Source organism: Anser brachyrhynchus (genome assembly GCF_964034855.1).
Source record: "Anser brachyrhynchus genome assembly, chromosome: 1".
Lineage (NCBI taxonomy): Eukaryota > Metazoa > Chordata > Aves > Anseriformes > Anatidae > Anser > Anser brachyrhynchus.
The window spans coordinates 71,683,189-71,701,718 of NC_137694.1; the positions used below are offsets into that span (position 1 = coordinate 71,683,189).

At 41.7% G+C, this 18,530-nt stretch overlaps 1 protein-coding gene and 1 long non-coding RNA gene across 4 annotated transcripts in view; both read right to left on the minus strand.

Annotated features, from left to right (window-relative positions):
• Positions 1-18,530, minus strand: part of BORCS5 (BLOC-1 related complex subunit 5) — a 104,909-nt gene that overhangs the window by 48,324 nt on the left and 38,055 nt on the right. The gene's annotated exons all lie outside the window — the stretch shown is intronic.
• On the minus strand, positions 1,919-9,692 carry LOC308185227. Its single transcript, XR_013943212.1, has 2 exons — positions 4,653-9,692; positions 1,919-2,153 (listed from the first exon to the last, which is right to left on the minus strand). It is a non-coding gene; the product is annotated as an uncharacterized lncRNA (long non-coding RNA).

The following is an 18,530-nucleotide window of genomic DNA, read 5'->3' on the forward strand; positions in this document are numbered from 1 at the left end:
AACCCTGGAACAGGTTACCAAGAAAGACTGCGGAGTCTTCACCCTTGGAGGTACTCAGAACATAACTGGACGTGGCCCTGGGCAACCTGCTCTGAGTGACCCGTCTCTGAGCAGAGAAATTGGACATCCAGAGATGCTCCCCAGCCTCAGCAATTCTGTGATCCTGAGCCACAGGCAAAGACAGAAATTGGGCTTCCCAAGGGCACTGCTGTCTTGTAAACAATGCAGACGTAATCTTCTTTGGTAATAGCAGGTATTATAAAACTACTCTGCACATTACCCCTTTGAAGCGGGCTCATCCCATGCCCTTTTGACAGAACTACAAAGAATCCCTACCAGCACAGAATTTTTACTTATTGCCAGCCCTAACTCAGTGCTTGCACTACATCTCTCTTAAGGCCACTTGGTTAATATAAACTAGTCAAGTCTACTCTGACTTAGAGAAGCAAGACTAGCAAGGAATACTCTGTTCATGTTCCGATATATGGCAATCGTTGTCTGTGAACATAAAATGCACATGTTTCCTATAACATGAAGGAATGCTTCTGGATCAGTCAGTCTAACAGAGTGTTTTAAATTCATTCACAGGGCCAAATTCCTTTCTTAGTTACTGAAAAATGGAGTAACATCGTTGTGGTTGGGACATGAATTTTAGGCTATTGTAATTACTGTTGTATGTGTGAATGTATGCACGCACCCCACGTGCTTAGACTCAGTGCTACTCCCACAATTGCTCTCTAAGTTTCACAATGCTTAATGTTTTCTTTTTCTTTTTTCTTACTGCATTAGCAAAGTTACAGGACTATCCACTGTACTTCTAGACATCCTGGCTGCAGAGAACTTGAAAACATATGTTCTTCACATACTTCATTTGCCTTTTGATTTTTTTTTGTATAAAAAGCAAAATTCCTAAGCTGCAATTTTTGTGGTTAGCATGCAACTCTTCATCGCTCGAGGCTGATAAAGACAGCTGTCACTCCTCCAGAATACTTCAATCCACAACATCTTTATTTAGAGATAACCAAGGTAAGTAAACACAGGTGTTCCAACTTCCAATTCCTGTGATGCTGACGTAATTTCTTAAAAATTAGGCATGACTACAATCCAGAGTTACAGCATGCAAAACCGCTCCCCGACGTCACGCAGAACTAGCTACTACCACCCCACTAGTGCGGCATCTGTCACTGAAACCCACTTTCTTCAGCCATCACGCTGAGCTTGTATTTAAAACCAGTAGCACCATTGCCCTCCCCTCACCCAAGCTAGGGGTATGAAGCCCCCCCCAGCTCCTCTTTCCTGAAAGGATCCCAAGCTCTAGGTCAGAAAGCCACCCCTTTTGTCTTACTTATCCCAACCCCCACCCCCTTGAGCACTCTAAACTTCATAACCATTTATCTCCAACTGCCCCACCTTTAGTCTTTAGGAATACACTCACTTTTCTACTTGGCCAATAAAATAAAACATGTTTTGAAGGATCCACAAGTTTTGAGACCAGAATACCCTGATGTCTCAGTACCATTTGAAGAGAGGAAAGCCAGCCTTTATATGTTTTAAAATAGCTACCGCATCTCTCTGAAATAGTTTGTTCGATTACAATGGCATGTTTTAAATTGTCTGTCCTGTCTGAACCATGTGGAATGTGGGTTGATGCATTAGGTTTGCAGCAGGGTGCATCCTTCAGGTTTTACAGCAAGGGTCCCATAAGAGGGAGGCGTGATCTCTATTATATTCTGCTCAGTAGGGACCCCGCAAGACAACAAGCAGTTTGCAGCTCAGATGTTAACTAACCTTCACCTGATCAATGACAGATCAGTCCAAAACACAGGAAAGCACAGTGCATAAAAAAAACTCGCTCTAGAGAAGCTAACTACATCTCAGCTATGGCTGAAGCACAAAAATTACAATGCAAGCAAACAAGTTACATTTTATTAAGCATGCTTTATTAGAGGAAATGCTGTCTTTCATTCATGTCACACCACCCACCCCTACCTCTCAAAAAAACGCTAGAAGAACAACAACAACTTTCCCTCCAGACAAATGTCAGCTTCTCAGCAATCATTAGACCATAAGCTGCAAGGTTTCCTTCATCCATGGTGCTGTATATACTGAAATCTTGAAAGTTTCTTTCCACCCTGTTGTCATTTCTTAAACATCTGAAAAAAAATGATAGAAGCACAGCATAAGATCCTACCATTTAAATATATAAAAAAAGTTATGCTGCTTCTAGAGAAGGAGAACACTAATGAGTGTTCCTAGACATATCACTACCCTTGTTTGCAAGAGGTTTTGGCAGGAAACATAGGAAGAGGAAGAAAATTCTCTCCTTTCCATTTTTATCCAAAAGCACTGGAATTAACCCATGGGATAACATTAAAGTTCAGGCAGCATTTTTATCAATTTCCTTTTATTTTAAAATTGGCAGAAAAATAAACTCTTGCAGATGAAGACAATTCAGAGGCCTAAGCTCAAAGACTGAAAGTTTCCTTTTTCTAACAAAAAAAAAGAAAAAGGGGGCGGGGGGGGACACACTCCTTTTCTGTTTTGCATCTGATTTTAGGATTGCAGGAAGAAATACAGTATCTAAGCATACGGGTTAAGCCATCACATTGATTGACCTCTCCTTTACATTGTCACTGGCACTCCTATAGCTGCTAGATGGAGAGCTAGATCAGGAAACTGCAATTAAGAAAAACTAGTGTTATTTTTAGAGAGGGTAGGGTTAAGTTTTCATCTGGCTCAGCTCCCTGTCTGCCTGCATGAGAGGCAAGGATAACACAAGGGAGTAGTGAAAACGAGTGCAGCAGCGCTGCCTTCAACCAGCTCTAAGCTCAAACTGAATTTGGCAAGCCAGCTGGAACATCAGGAGATGAAACCTGCTGTGCTCATACCACTGCTCCCCAAGGATCGCTTCAATGCTTGAGGTGTGTACAATGTGAACGTGAACTAAACACATTTTAAAATAAAAAGCTTTGTGAAGAGATACTAATCAGTTTTGAATGAGCAGGCACAGCTACACAGCCCTATATAGTCTCATGCAGAAGATACACACTTCACTCTGAGGAGCTGTACAGCCCAAACTCAGGGATGCACTCAGTAACTTTTTTAGCCAAGAATGATTCTGCTTCACTGGTTTGGCTTGAGTACCCTGACACAGCTTTGCACAGCATAAATGTCAAGTCCTAACATACATTACCCCTCACAAAGGCATTCTGGGAGTTCATGTGGGAACAGAACTACTGGTGGAGGTACAAACTACGAGGACCTCCCCTCGCCACAAGGCAGCCTGCCTCCATGCCTCGAAAGTGCTCCAAATCAAGAGGACACCACACTGCAAGCCAAACCTACTGATGTGACATTCCCAGTCCCCAGACGGTTTGGGGATAGTTCTCTGACCACACAACTGCCAAAGCAGTGTGCTGCCTAGAGGTCTGACTAGTCCTGCCTCTCCTCTGCGAGATGAAGAGCACCATAATCAGCCAAGGCAGTACAACCCAGCCTGATACCTAGAAACTTGTTCAGACACAAAAACATAAGGTTTGATACTCCCTCCAAAATGTTTGGTAATCATTTATTCTGACAACTCCCTCTATTCCTAACCCCTAAGCAAACATCCAATCCCTTTTTGAACCCTGTTAAATTCTTGGCCCCATCAGCATCCTGTGGTTGGCTGTTCCAGAACCTAATTGCAATTCCTAACTTCTGGAGCAGCCCGCAGTGGTCTCTCTCACTCGAGCACTGAACCCACTCCACCCACGTGCAAATGAAGAATGTTCCTGATAATCCTTTTGAACACATCTGCTTCAGAGCAGAGCGCTGCCCTGAACACAGGTCTGCACCAGGCCTCCAAAACCCACATATTGGACCATCAGGAATTCCTGAAGGGCAAGAAGTAGAATACTTATGGCAGACTAATCCCTGCAGCAATACTTTCATAAGCAATTAATTCACTCTGCCAGCCACAACAAATATTCAGAGGCAGGAATGAGGAAAGCTGTATGAGAACAACAGAATATTCAAACAATTAATAGCAAGGAGATGCTCCATTTTTATCACAGAACACCTGAATTAAGGACATGCTCTCGTAACACAGCAAGTCCCTAGAAAACAGTGAATGCATTAGGCATACGTGCACACTGGTGTTGTATCATCTTCTCCCTTGCATCCTGTACATCAGCGAGCCCAACTGTACTGGCCAGCTCCCAGAATGAAATCATATAGTCTGCTATCAGCACTATGGATTTATATTTCCAGAACATCCTGATGTCATAGCCTGAGAGCAATTATCAATGAGGAATTATTGATTTTAATGTCAAGTTGTGCAATCACTTGAGAGAAGGAGGAATAGAAGAAAATAGCCAAGAACGATCAGGCTACCCAATGACTTTAAAAACAAAAAAAAAGAATTAATAAGAGTTTGATATCCAAAACCACAGTAGTCATTGCCAAAAAAAAATCTAATTTTATTCCACTAGAGACTTAATGTTGGATGCAATTTTCTTACTGGAGTTTGCTGGACCAGAAAAATCAAACAGTTCACATGAAACAATCAATATATATGTTTGATTGACAATATAAATGGCAAAAGTACTATCTAAATATTATGCAAATTTTGCCTAGCAAACATTAAGTAGACATTGAAGGCATGATCTCACCTAAAGGGACAGACTCACTCTGGATTTCAGAGCAGGATTCAGTGGAGACAAAGAGTGATACACGTACGTCACGATGCCAGGATATGCCTACGAGGCTTGTGCCAGCAGGGAGTCGAACCCCTATGCAAAACCTGAGTTTCACTAGGAGTAAAACAGGTAAAGCTCGTATCACACATAGAAACAGTAGTTTCATAGCAGCTTAGACACTGATATTTCCCAGTACATCCTCCAGCCAGTCCTAGAGCCAGCCCAGAGGGAAGGTGGAGAGGGACAGGGACAGGGTCAGCACGTACCAACAGTGGCTTCAGAGCCACAGGAGCGAAGCCTCAGCGCAAAGTTATATCAGCTCACTCCTAACAGCTCGTGCTTGTCAGAAATGGGAGGCACTGCCTCTGCCCCTCTCTTGTGGCAACCATGGCACTGGTCTGACAGGACAGTAAACCAAGCCAGCGTGTTAACAGCAGGAAATTAACCTGGCACAAGAAAGAGCTTTCTGCCAGGTTAGGAAGGCAAAGGGGCTTTATGTACAGTCAGATCAGTGTCAGACTAGGAGGACGAGTGCAGGGGGAACAGCGTGCAGAGGAGGAATGTGAGGGGGTGTATTCTCCTTCACTGGACAGGAGTGAGCTATTACATCAGCCCAAACTACGTTGCATAACTTGACCCTAAGGAGCCAGACTGTCTCACTTTGCCTTGGAGAGGACAGCAACCTTGCTCCATCAGCCTCTGTGTTCAGTTTTCTAGATGCATTCAGCATCATTTTGATGTTCTCCCACTCATCAGCACAGTTAAATGAGCTACACAAACCCTAGGTACAGTCTGTGAATAAAAAGCAAATAATAATCCCCATGGCACTAATCCTACAGGTAGGGCCAAAGCCAAGCACTTTGCTAGCACAGGCCAGAGAAATTTTGCCTTCTGCAAGCTTTCAGAGCAAATACCCTTTAAACCTGCAGTTCTTCAGCGATTGCCTCACTTTAATACAACACAGTTATACAATTTCAAGGCAACAAATGTCATTTTGATAGGAATCAAATGCTCATTTAAGGAGAAAAAGCAACGTACTTTTTATTTTTTCTTTTCCAAATCCTACATGAGGTGCAAGTTAGCTAGATGTAGCCAAAAAGCAAACCTAAGGCAGTCTGATCCCTCTATTAAGAAATGATGAATCTAAAACACTTCTGAACTGCATTCCAGGCATCTACTCCGCACAAGGATTAGCAGTTCAGCTGAGCACCGAACTGATGCTCATACATCAGATTGTGCCTCCTTTGCAGAAAGGGCTTTCTTTCAAAGGCATCGGAAAAGAACTATGCAATTGCTGCTTATTTGCATTCGAGGAAGTAGACAATCAAAAGTCAACTTTGTGACTTTTTTTTTTTTGATTCACCAAAAAGGAAGAGAGAGCCATTGAATAAAAGTTTGTAGTGGTTAAAGATGTTCTTCAAATAACCTTTTTTTTTTTTTGACTTCACTATTCCCAGAAGCAGAGACACCAAAGCAATCCCTGGAGTTCTGTTTATGTGCTTCAGCATACAGCCACTGAGTTTTTTTACATGCCAGTAAAAGCTACCAGCTGAGCAACTCCTACAGGCCACAGCCACCTAGTGTCTTCCTCCCCCATGTCACCTTCTGTGCTCCTGACCAGGCAGTCCCATCCTCAGAGGTACTCCTAAGACCCCCTCCACGAACAACAGCCCAGAACCAAGTCCGTCTACTCTCCCTGCTTTAGTTCTCTGCTGTTAGTAACTTCACCTGCCAGCGGAGATCCACCAGATCACCAGCACGAGCAACGTAAGGAAGGAAAGAAGTAAGGAGGGGAGAAAGCAGGACCTGCTCTAAGAGGAATGCCAGGCAAGGTCAGCAAGGCCTGCCTCATACAACAGCCCCCTGTTGCAGAACTGTCCCTGCCATGCTGCTGGTGCGATGACCAGCGGCCCTTCAAGCTTCACATCTGCTCCTACAACACACATGGAGCTGCAGCCTGAGATGTCAGAGATGTTTTCTCTACTAGGATAGCACAAAGAGTTTGCAGCTTCCAGAAAGGGCCTTTTATTTTAGGCATGTTGAAGACTATTAAAACTGAATATCCAAGAACCAAAGAGTCCCCATATTGCAGATTTCTCTTGACAATAGTAGCATTTACTTGTGAAGTAACCTCTTAAAAGGAAGCCTTTCATTAAATCTTCTACAAGGAAGACACGTGTCTAGCTAGTAACAAGGTTTATTTCCACCAATGTCAAAACAAAGCCAAAACTAGATAAGCTAAGAAGTCTTGTCCCATCTGCTTTAGTGCAGGGAACAATATCTATTTCTGTAGATCAACATCCTGCAATGTTTTATCTAACCTACTCCAAATATTAAAAATGCTTATATATATATATAATCTCACACACACATATATATACACACACACATGCACATCTATATTTACACAAACAACCCCTAGGAACCCAAAATATCCAACATCCCAAACTAAAACTAACCAGAGATCTGTCAAAGGCCTATAAATGATTTCACTTGAGGAACATGTTTCTCAACACAGATTAAACAGCTTTCTATGTTGGTGATTATCTATGGTGATTATCCCACAGTAGAGGGAGAGAAGTAGTTCAGTACAAACCCCTCCATATAGGTTTTAAAAATTCAATAGCTACAGCATCACTTTCAAATTATGTGATTAACTATGCAACAAGAACATGCTTGAGGGCAAGTATGTCATGCCAAATCCCTCCATGATACTTCAGAATAGCAGAGCTCTCTGGGGCTAGAGCAACGAGCTGCTTTCTACAGAGGAAGAGCAAAGAATCAATTCAAGCTTTCTTTTTCTCTTTTTACTTTTGTACGTTACTGCCCATTATTAAGTGGGCCTGGTTTTTACTTCACAGGCATGGAGGCACATAGTTAAAGGATAAAGTAGGGAAAAAAATGTTGTTATTGTCACTTGTCTTACTGCTTTCTAACATGCAAAAGTACTGATGATCCATTATGACTTGATGAACAAAACCAGCTATTTAACTTCTGAAAAAGTTATCTTAAAATACAAAGAAATCCAAAGTCTTGTTTTGGAGGCTCACTGTTGAAACAAAAGGAAACAAAGAAAAGACCAACAAACTCCAAATCTGACCTCGTATGAAATGATCTGCTTTGACACAAAGTATAAGTAAAATCATGGCCTTTAACCCAGTGTAAACGAGCACTTTTAAAATAGTGAATCTTCATTCCTTGGTTTATATTGCAATAGTGATTTGTGCCAGCACCAGGGAGGGAACAGCCCAGGAGAACAGGACCTGGCTCCTCCAGCAGCAGCCCTTGCTTTAAGTATCTGTTGAACTGCAGGAAAGCTTCACAGGTGGAGCAGCCTCTCCTCAGCCACTATGCAACTTAGTGAAGAGAATTATTCTAAGGATAATGTAGGCAAGATCTAAAATAACACTGCAAAGAAAAAGTAGAACAGAAAAAGAAAACACATGAACATGAGAGTCTTCCAGCCCTCTGATCGTTGAAGGTTCAGAGAGTATTTATTCCTTTTGTAAGAAAAAGTAAACAATCAAGAATTGAAGTTGAGTATAAACGTGACATAAGGCACTATTTTAAGGTCATTTATTACATTTCTGGTGAAAGAAAAATTTCTTATCCCTGTGTTTCAAGACTGACATTTGAACTAGTCTAGTGTTAAATGAAAAAAAATAATAATCAGATATAAATTAGGCACAGTAGATTCCAAACTTTGATAACTAAGACTCAAGGGAGGAAAAGGCATTTGTACACAGCTCTGTGCAAATGAGCACATTCTGGCTTCATTTCAAGAGAAAATGTCCCACAGATGAGAATGTAAAGCAGGACAGCAATAGCTCTGAGCAAAATACCAACATTTAATGAAATACCACTTAAACTCTCACCAGCAGAACTCTTGCACCCCCCCCTTAAGTTACGCTGAGGCTGTTTTGAACAGACAACAGAGTAAGTAGATGGTGCGTTAAGTTTGCGACCGGAGACATGACCTTATTTCACTATTACACATGGAATGGAAATGTACTTACAGAATAGTTGACACCAGTATGTTAAGATATATTTATTATACCTAGGACTTTGGCACAGATCTTTTCCCTTGCACTCCAAGAGAGGGGATTCAGCCTCTTTTTGCACTGTCCCACTCCATACTATTTTTTTATGCTTGCTTTAATGCAGCATGGCACAATGCAACCAGCTAACAGCTCTTAGGGAGGCTGCAACCTATCTGCTCCTCAGTGGCTTTATAGTAAATAATACCAGTGTGACTGGCGAGCTGCCCGTATCACAGACACTCTCCAGAAACTGTCACATTAATGAGAAGGCTGAAAAAATGGGGGGGGGCGGGGGGGGAAGAGGCATTAAATGTAAATATCATTCCTGAATCAAAGTGGTCAAAGCACATGGATGAATATACACACTGAATTTGCTTGCACACACACACAAAAAGCTTATTTGACATGCTTTAGAGAAACTTACCTATTTAATTAAGTTTTGAAAATAGTTCTTTTAATATACACTAATACATGTGTAATACTAAACATATGAACATGTGTAGTGTTTAGTATTACACAAATTCAATTTTAGCATAAGGACTATTATACTCATATCCAAAGACTTTTTCTCATATTTATGAGAAAAGTGAAGTCATTCTTATTTTGACTATAATAGACTATCCACAAGTAGCAAGGAAGTACTTGGTTTGTAATCTGCCATATTAAGCAAAATACAGAGACTGAATCCCTTTTGTGTACTGATGAGTATTGGGCTAAAACCACTTTCACCCCCATCCTATCCTACTGATACCTTGGCTCCACCAACACCTTACATAAAATGAGGAAAAAATTTAAACTTGCCTTTTACTTCAAGAAATCACCCACTAATTAATCTCACGTGATGAAAATGTTAAGTGTACAATGATGCTTAATATAGCACACTATCTATACTCTGGCCCCCTCAACCATCTCACATCTGAACAACCCCACCACTTCTGAGAATCCACACAGTAGCAAAGATTTATTCCCGCCCTCCCTCCCCAAACCCAACACCAGCAACTTAAATCCCTTTGTTTTCATGCAAGGATGTGTTTGTGCCTCCATTTTGTGAGGGCAATATTTCAAAGAGGAAGTAACTGGCACGGTGGGTCAGAAGAGGGAAAAAACACTTGACGATAATTCACTTTTAAATGCACAATCGTTGACAGAGACTTCAGTCAAAAAGACAGGAACCCACAAAAGCACAGGTTTCATTTAAGAAATTGTAGTAGGCTAAAAGTTAGGGAAAGAAGTGAGAGGAAACAGATTTTTGTGTTTTTCTATTGCACAGCAAGATTTGTTTCGTTTTATTTTCTGCTATTCAGGGCTTGAACAATATAATAATTCTCTTATTAAAATAAAGTATAGCGAAATCAAGATAAGCTAGGAAAAATCAGCATAGCAAGCTAGACAATAAAGAGGCAGTTCAGCACAGTATAATCTGCCCTCTGAACAACTTCAATACAGTCAAAAATTAAGAGAAAGAGGATGAAGGGGTAAAGATTGTATTTTCTTGTTAAGCCCCTTAAATTTAGGAGATAAGGGAGGGGGACAAATCAAAAACATCAAAATAGCTAGCATCAAAACAGTTCCTAAGCAAAAGGTTTGTGAACAGAGTAAGCATTTTGTTTTTTAAACCTCAGTTACCTCTGCTGACTGCTTTCCAGTGATCAATCCCGCTGCTTTTAGGAATAAAGCCCCAAATGATTAGCTTAGCTTGTTCTGTTCACCTCCGCTTTCAGAAACTAACTAAAGCAAACAGCAAAGCAGAGAGCAGGATATCAAGTACAGCGGACAAGCTGAGACAGCCGCATCTCTGTTTCTAACACCATGCCATCACCCACGGCTGTTCGGCGGTCTCCCAGCCAGGCAGCATTTCTGAGGGGGACGTGCTGTCAGCAAAGCAGAGCAGTGAGCCTCGCAGGGCCCAACACACTTCCAGAAACCCAAGGTACTTAAATTCTTTGCACACTATCTTCTCCCCACCAAGTCCGGAGCCTAATTTGCTTACCCACTTGCCTTCAAAACATCAAGATAAGTGTTTCATTAGTTCTGAAGTACCATGCTGGGACAGTGAGCTTGAACCAGCACAGTGCCAGATGTTTCAGGATGGAAATGTCTTTGATAGATTTATGGAGAAGAACTTAGCAACTGCAGTTGTAAGCCTGTACACTTGAGCATTTTTCAGGTGCGTGAAGCTGCAGCTCCACCACTGTCAAACCCAATCTCAGCTGGCCCCGACGTGACCTCACTCCACAGCGCATGAGATTGCTCCCCACATCAGCCCTGCTGCCTGCCTGATCCTGCAAAAAGTCAGGTCGGGTTCCTAGGCTGCCAGAAGGAAGTTGTCTCCTTTCTATTCACCAAGTGAAGTTGAGCACTAGCACAGGTGCAAGGAAAGGGTGAGCATCGGAGAGCACAGGACCGCAACAGCCCCCAGTTACATCGCTCCGGAAATCACATGACGGGGTAGAATAGAACTGGGGGGGAGAAAAAAGAAAATGCTCAGTGGTGACCTGATCACTCTTCTCAAGCTCTACAGGGAACTCAGGACGGTTCCTATCCGAAGTAGTGACAACATTCCTTGCTTAAGCCAATCTCCCTGTTTGTCTTTCATCTTGACACCGCATTTGCAAGGAACAGATAGTTAAATATTTACTGATTACAGGTTGAAAAACAAACAGCCTCATTTTCCCCCCTATTTCCAAAAGTATATCTGATCTGTCAATATTTAACAATTTTCCCTTTTCTTTTGTCCCGTGTGCACTAGCCTTGTCTTTTCCTTTTGCACATTGACCATGATGGCACACATGGGTACAGCCCATTTTTAGCCAACTCACTTCACCAGTTCTGTTTATTTAGAGACCAACCAATTCACAGTCCTTGTGCTGAGGTACAACGCTTCTGCATCTAATTCACACTTGTTGATTTTAATTGGTATTTTAAGTGGCTCCTGCAATCAAAACTTTAACTTGCATCTTGACAGATTCTTTTCTCTGCACACAGAGGTGGTACGAAGGTAAAAAACACCAGTTTTCTCTGCACAGGCAAGGTCTACTGAGGGAAAAAAATCCTCCTCCTCTTCCCACAGTTGTCCCATTGCTTTGCATTAACGGCTAGGTTGATTCTTCACATTAAAAATAAATAAATAAAAGATGTAAACACCACAAAAGTAATTGGATTCAGATATTAATAAAGGTATTTGGCATTTAAAATGAAAAATGGAAAGTCTAAAATATCTCCTTATAGGTCAATCAGCAGCTGATGGACTGGAGAAGAAATCTGTGTACACAAGACCATGCAAAGCTTGCTTGGCACTCAACTTTTGAGCCCACTGAATCCATCACTTTTCTAACCTGCCAGATGTTTTCAGTCGCACATGAAAGCTTTTTGGAGAAACATATTTAAAGTGAACAGCTTTAACTAGCTGGGGTGGATGGGTCAAGGAGAAAGTGTGGAGAGGGCTGTGGGTTTTTGGTTTTGCGTGGTTTGTTTATTGCTTGTTTTTGTATTGTTTTTTTACAATTTTTGGTTGGAATTTCTTAAGATGAGATAACCCGTGTCTTTCAAAAACAAAAATACTGGGGGCAATGTATCTAACAGCTGATTTAGAGAAAGTCAAGGCCAGCATTACAGAAAACCTCTGCCTTCCGGGTTGACTAAATATTCTCCTGTCTTCCTCTGCCACTGCAGAAGTCAGGCATATTGGTATGTTTAAAACAGAAGAACCATGTAAAAACACCTTCCAAATTTTTTAAAAGTTGAAATCCATTCTTGACAGTTAACAGCTCTTGCCAACCTCTGCATTTTACATCCAAAGAATCTGCCTATTTTCACCATGTCTTCTTTTCTCCTCTACAGTGCCTCTGACATCCGATATGTTCATTTATTAACACGCTATTTTTCATTAAACATTAAGACGTCCATTTCAGTACTGATCAAATTCCATGTTTACTACAGTTGTAAGAATTATAACCTGCTGAATACAAGACTTAGATTCATATCAAGTTCCTCACCAACCTCCGGAAGTTGGAAGTTTTAGTGAAGTCTCTGAAACACTTTACGTGCCCATTTCCACATTCAGTGATAGTTGATTCCTCCTCATGCCTGTCAACAATGCACCTCTATATACTTAAATTGTTATGCAAGCAGGTCTGCACAATCCTTATTATTTCTTCCTAACATAAATGTTCAAAATCCAGGCATTGAAGACGTAGTTTGACCATGAAGCAAGAACAGACTGAATCATGCACAATTGTCTCCTAACACAGGAGAGCAGGTAGACAATGTACACACACACACACCCCTGCTTCACTAGCAGCTAGTTATTATGAAAGATTTAAATAAATTTAGATATTTTATTCCTCTTTTCTATTGGTCATCCAAGAAGAAGCTACAAATATCACACCTGCACACAATCTGTCCAAGTCAGGATCACAGTTAGTTTAATTAGACTCTCACTGTGGGAAAAAAAAATCCACCTATCAAAACACCAATCTGGGCCCTTGAAATGATTGTAACTCAAGACCAATTTAACATATGAATCAAAGTCTGATTTTTATCTTCAGTTCTCTTTATTAGGAAATTAAGAAAGTAAATGCCAACCACCTGTAGTGAAACTTACTCATAGGACACACTGCATTTGTTACTGTGCCTTGTTTTACTGGTAAGGCATCAAAGACAACCTGGACAAAACAACAGCAGTCTGTGGGTTTGCACTTTTTGTAACTTCTGCGTAGCCAGGCTCAGGCAGTAGGCCAGACTGTCCACAGAGCTCCAAAATAATAGTCAAATGTCCATCTTTGAAGAAGGGTCCTTCAGCATGTTCTGCTAGACTACTAGAACAAATACCCACTGGCCTCTTGAGTCTCTTGACCACCTTGTGTTAGGAAGAAATGGAGGTACAGTCAATTCCATTTTAAAGCTCAGCAGGGCTCTTAGCTCCAAAGACAATGCTGTGCAAAGTTTAGATTAATCCCTGATACAACAGCGATTTTCTTTCTGCCACCATGCACCCATATATCCAAGCATACTTCAGAGTTTGGAAATGGTTTCAGCTAACAAAAAAAATCTGTACCAACATTAAAGAAAAAGAAATAAAGCCTCCCATCTTAACAACCAATGCAAGCTTCCTTCACAGCCTTCTCTACCACAGAATGTAAGACTACAGATGGGTAACTAAGGAAATGTGCAACAATGGAAAATTTCAGACTAGTGCAATGAAAGCAACTCAGCCACCAAACTGACTCCAAGTTTCAATTAATTCTAAAACTGGTGGCAAGGCCCCTCAATGAGAGGCAGTGAAAAGCAATAGGGTAGATACTCTACTCCAGTTTGGGCAAGTGTATAAATGCAAACATCTGCTGCTTCCATTCCAATCACCTGCTTTCTGCTGTTTTTGTATCACAGAAAAACAAGATTTAATCTCACAGGAAGTAAAGCAACATGCATTGCTTGAAGTTCCATCTCCAGTATCTCTTCCACTCCCTGTTAAAGATAAACTTCTGTTTACTCAGATGAAATCAAGAAGCCTAATGAGTAAAAGGAAAATCAAAGCCTCCTCTTATGCCATCTAGCTTTCCCTCCATGTTCAGGCTTTGTTTAGCTGACAGAAGTCCATTGAGACTGCTATTTCAAAGGCTAAAAATTGATAAAACCCTGACCAACCTTCTGTCCATCTTCCTCTGTCAACTAAACATCCCAACCCCTGCCTTGCAAAAACATCAGTCAGCATCAAAATTGTCACCAATTCCTTTCCGGCAGTTTTATTTATGACTTATATCATATTGAAAGAAACGTTTTACTAGCAATTGAAATAAACATTTTACTAAGCAATTTTATTTGAAACTTGTGAAATATCACCAGGTTAACAAGTAGCGCAGGACCTACCTCCTGCTTCTTGGAGCTCAACACATCATCTTTTGGGGCTCACCCAGAAGAGCTAAAAGCAAAGGGTTACAAAATGACAGAGCCAAATGAAAACTTTTTTTTTTTTTTTAATCTCTCAATCATTATCACTTACAATGTCGTGATCTCTGCAAAGACCATGCTTTCCAGGGAGCTCTCTGGAAACAACCCATTTACACTGCCTCAACTGGTATTAGAAGAAGGTTCTTCACCAAGAGGGTGGTCGGGCACTGGAACAGGCTCCCCACAGCAGTTATCATGGCACCGAGCCTGATGGAGTTCATGCAGCATTTGGACAATGCTCTCAGACACATGGTCTGATTTTTGGGTGGTCCTGTATGGATCCAGGAATTGGACTCTATGATCCTTGTGGTCCCTTCCAGCTCAGGGCATTCTGTGGTTCTGTGAATGGCAAGTGGTATCTGCAGTGCAAGGGAATCCAGGTCAGGTTCCAGTTACAGACACTGAGCACAGAGCAGGTGTAAGGTGACAAGGCACAGCTGCATTGGCCACGGTCAGTCACAGAAGTGTCCTGTCGTTGAAGGACTCCCTAGACACGCAGGAAAAAAAAATCCACTGCAACAGGCATGTAACACAATAAAAGCATAGCAAGAAGAGATGATCACTTGTCTGGGCCAAATAACATCTGAAAAAGAAAGTGATTCTCCAGGAGAAGGGTATTGCTCTGCACTGTCCTTGTGTTTTAACTTGAAATGTTGCTTCCCATCCCTCTGAGCTAGCATGGGTGTTAAGAAAGTTTGCAGAAGTGATGAATTTTAAATGAGGAAGCTCGGACTCCAGTAATACTATACCAAAGTCAGGGTGCTGAAGCGACATGTTTTGCCAGCAATCTCACGTTGAGCAGCAGTGAGATCAGGGGGAGGGGTGCACACAAGCAATTTTGCATGGTGTATCACTAAAACAAGTTTAGGCAAGTATTTTAGGTTGCCTGTAGGAGCATTTGAATTTTTAAAAACTGGTTACATGCAAATATGTTGTAGCCTTGAGTTCCTGCTAAGCTGCCAGCACGTCCCTGAGCACCAAAAGGCTCAGACAGCACATAATGAAGGACATTATTCTCCAGTTGATGTCCAGATGTTTTGGTACGCACCTCCCATTAACACATTGATGAAAAGAGAATCCAATAAATCCCTTGCAAAGTCAAAGGACTTTTACTAGCATTATAGACTTGAGACAAGGTATCTTAATGACTTTTCCAAGGCAACGGAGATGGAGGTTCAAGACATTCCCCTTCCACCCAACCTCCCCATAGAAATTATTTGGGAATAATAAAACATTGGATTTTAAGCTGAGCAGACGCATTTGATCAACAAAAACATTCACCCCAAACACACATGTTCATTTAAGCAAGACTAGCTCAAGGAACATGGGGTAAGAGCACAGAATTGTAGGCCATCACTTAATAGTCACAATTCCAACCCCTTCTCCCTCCCTTCTCATTTCCCCTGCCTCTCCTCATCCACTCACTACAGGGTCTCAACTCATACTGTGTTGGGTACTGTGACAGCAACAATAGTTTGTAGAGCTGGCGATGAACTGGAGCTAAGATCTGACAGCTGAACATTTTGGAACTGAGGCTGGGGGCAAGAAGAGTGTGTTACAATCATTTTCTAGTCACATCAGTTCCCCAGTTCCATTCCCTGTGCTGGAAAAACATCCTTCCCAGCACAGCAGGCCTCTAGGGACTATGTACCAGTTTCAGACTTCAACACACCTATGACCAGAAGAGCCTTGCTGAGAAAATACTAGTAAACTCCATGTTGCAGGTGGTGTACCTAGGCTAGGATCAACAGCCATGAACAGGAGCTGAACCCAAAGTGCTCCCCTGTGAATTACTGATTTCTACGTTCATTTTCTCACCGTACACACTTTGAAAACAGCTAGTACCAACAACTGAAAATAGGTGTCACACAAGACTTCTACTTTTGAAGATCAAAAAGATTTCTGAAAGGCTTTCAGATGAAGAACTAGACCTCTGCAGCATTTTCTCTTTCCAGAACCAATATTGTTTCGGTCTGTAGTCGTCTCTGTTACTTATGGCTCAGCTCGCAGCTCCAGCTGGTACCAAATCCAGTTTGCCAGCTAGGCTACCAAAACCTAGGTCACTTGCCACAGTGAAGGTAACAAGAAGACAAACAAACGTTAATGAAGGGCTTAAAGCAAATGAAGTTTTCAAAGCACTGTTTCAACACTTCCAGCCGTTTTCACAGACATCTACTAATACTTCTGTATTACAGTGGCACCTGGTGGCAGTTGTCTGGACTGCAGTTCTCAGTTCTCATAATAGCAAAGGATACAGAGATTGAAAAGCAAATTAGACAAACGGAGAAATAAGAGTGCAGAGATTAATGATTCCTGCTGAGCCTCATTACTTCTGAGGCAAGGAAAACACACAGGTTTCTCTCTTATACAGCACCAGCAGAGATTAGCAGCCTGTGACACTGTCCCCTTGACTCACCAGCAGGTGCTCAGCAGGCAGAGTCAAAGGCATTAGGTACTACACCCACTATCACACCATTTTACTTCACCTTTCAGTTAGGTGCAGTACCTCTTTGCCAGACTGATGAACATTGTGAAAATTGTCCAGTTTTACTGGCTGAGCTTCTCATGTCTTCCACTGTAACACAGACCTGCACTCTGCCCTCCGGAGCTCATGCAAGTTACCAAAGTGACTTATAAATTATATCCCCACTATATCCACTAGAGAACTGTGGCCTGCAGTCAGATAGTCCCAATCTTTTGTTTGCAGAAATGCAACTGCAATACAACATACTTTTGAAGGGTTAGACAAGTCTCATTTCTGTATCAGCCAAATACATAAAAAAACACAACAAACCACGGGTTCATTCAAACAGCAGCCCAGTGTTTTCACTGCTTGCTCTTAACATCACAAGAAGTACTGATTATGAGCACATGCACTTACTTCTGCCCTTCAACTCTTTATTAAGTGAAAAAATATATTGATATAGGGCCACAAACCAGCATAAGATGGATGTCTAATACAACAGTCAATCAGGCAGGCAATACTGCACTGGGTGTCATTTTATACTTAACTTGCACATCAAAGTCAACCGGGGCATATCTCATGTCTCTGCTGAAACCACGTGCTAGAATTACCATCAGTAAACATTCTGGAACATGAGAGAGGTAGGCTTCTGCCACAAAGGTAAGAGTATCCAGGGAACTCACCTACTTGCACACACAAGAAGAAAAGTTTGAACAAAAAAAATTCACAAGCATCTAAGACATCAGTACACAAAAAGCACTTACATCACTCCAGTACAATGCCCAAAACTTCCTAAGTGTCTTAACACTGCACGAAGATAGTTTCCACTAAAAAAAAAAAATCCCTCCCCAGGCACTAAAACTCTGCTACAGAGCATGCCAGGAATGAACACAGTTTTACCAAAGCTGAGAAGCTTCTCAGTAGCACCTCTCATGACAAAGGCTGTTTGGAAGCCCTTGGCCATACACAGGACCAAGGAAGTGGCCAAGACAGAAGGAGGTACATGGGTAAATAAAGGGTGTGTGAGAGTGAACAAGGTAGTGGGAATCCTGGTCTCTAGTCCCTTCTCCTGAGTTACAAATGCTTTCTAGCTTACGGTTCTTTAACGCACAGTGCATAAACCAACAAGTGAGCACAAAACCCCAAGGATGTCCCCATCTTCTGAATAACCACGTGCAATGTGAAGCTAGCCTAAGGGTCAGGATGGGATGTGTGGGAAGAGGTTGAGAGGGCATCACATCTAACAAACTTATTGTGCAACATTCTTCACTGTCTCCAAAACATGCTTATTACTGTTAAACTTTAAACATCAACCTTAGCACTCTACCATATGAACTTGAAACTATACAGAAACACACACAGTTTGGGAACAAAAATCTCCACTCTGCTGAAACCCAC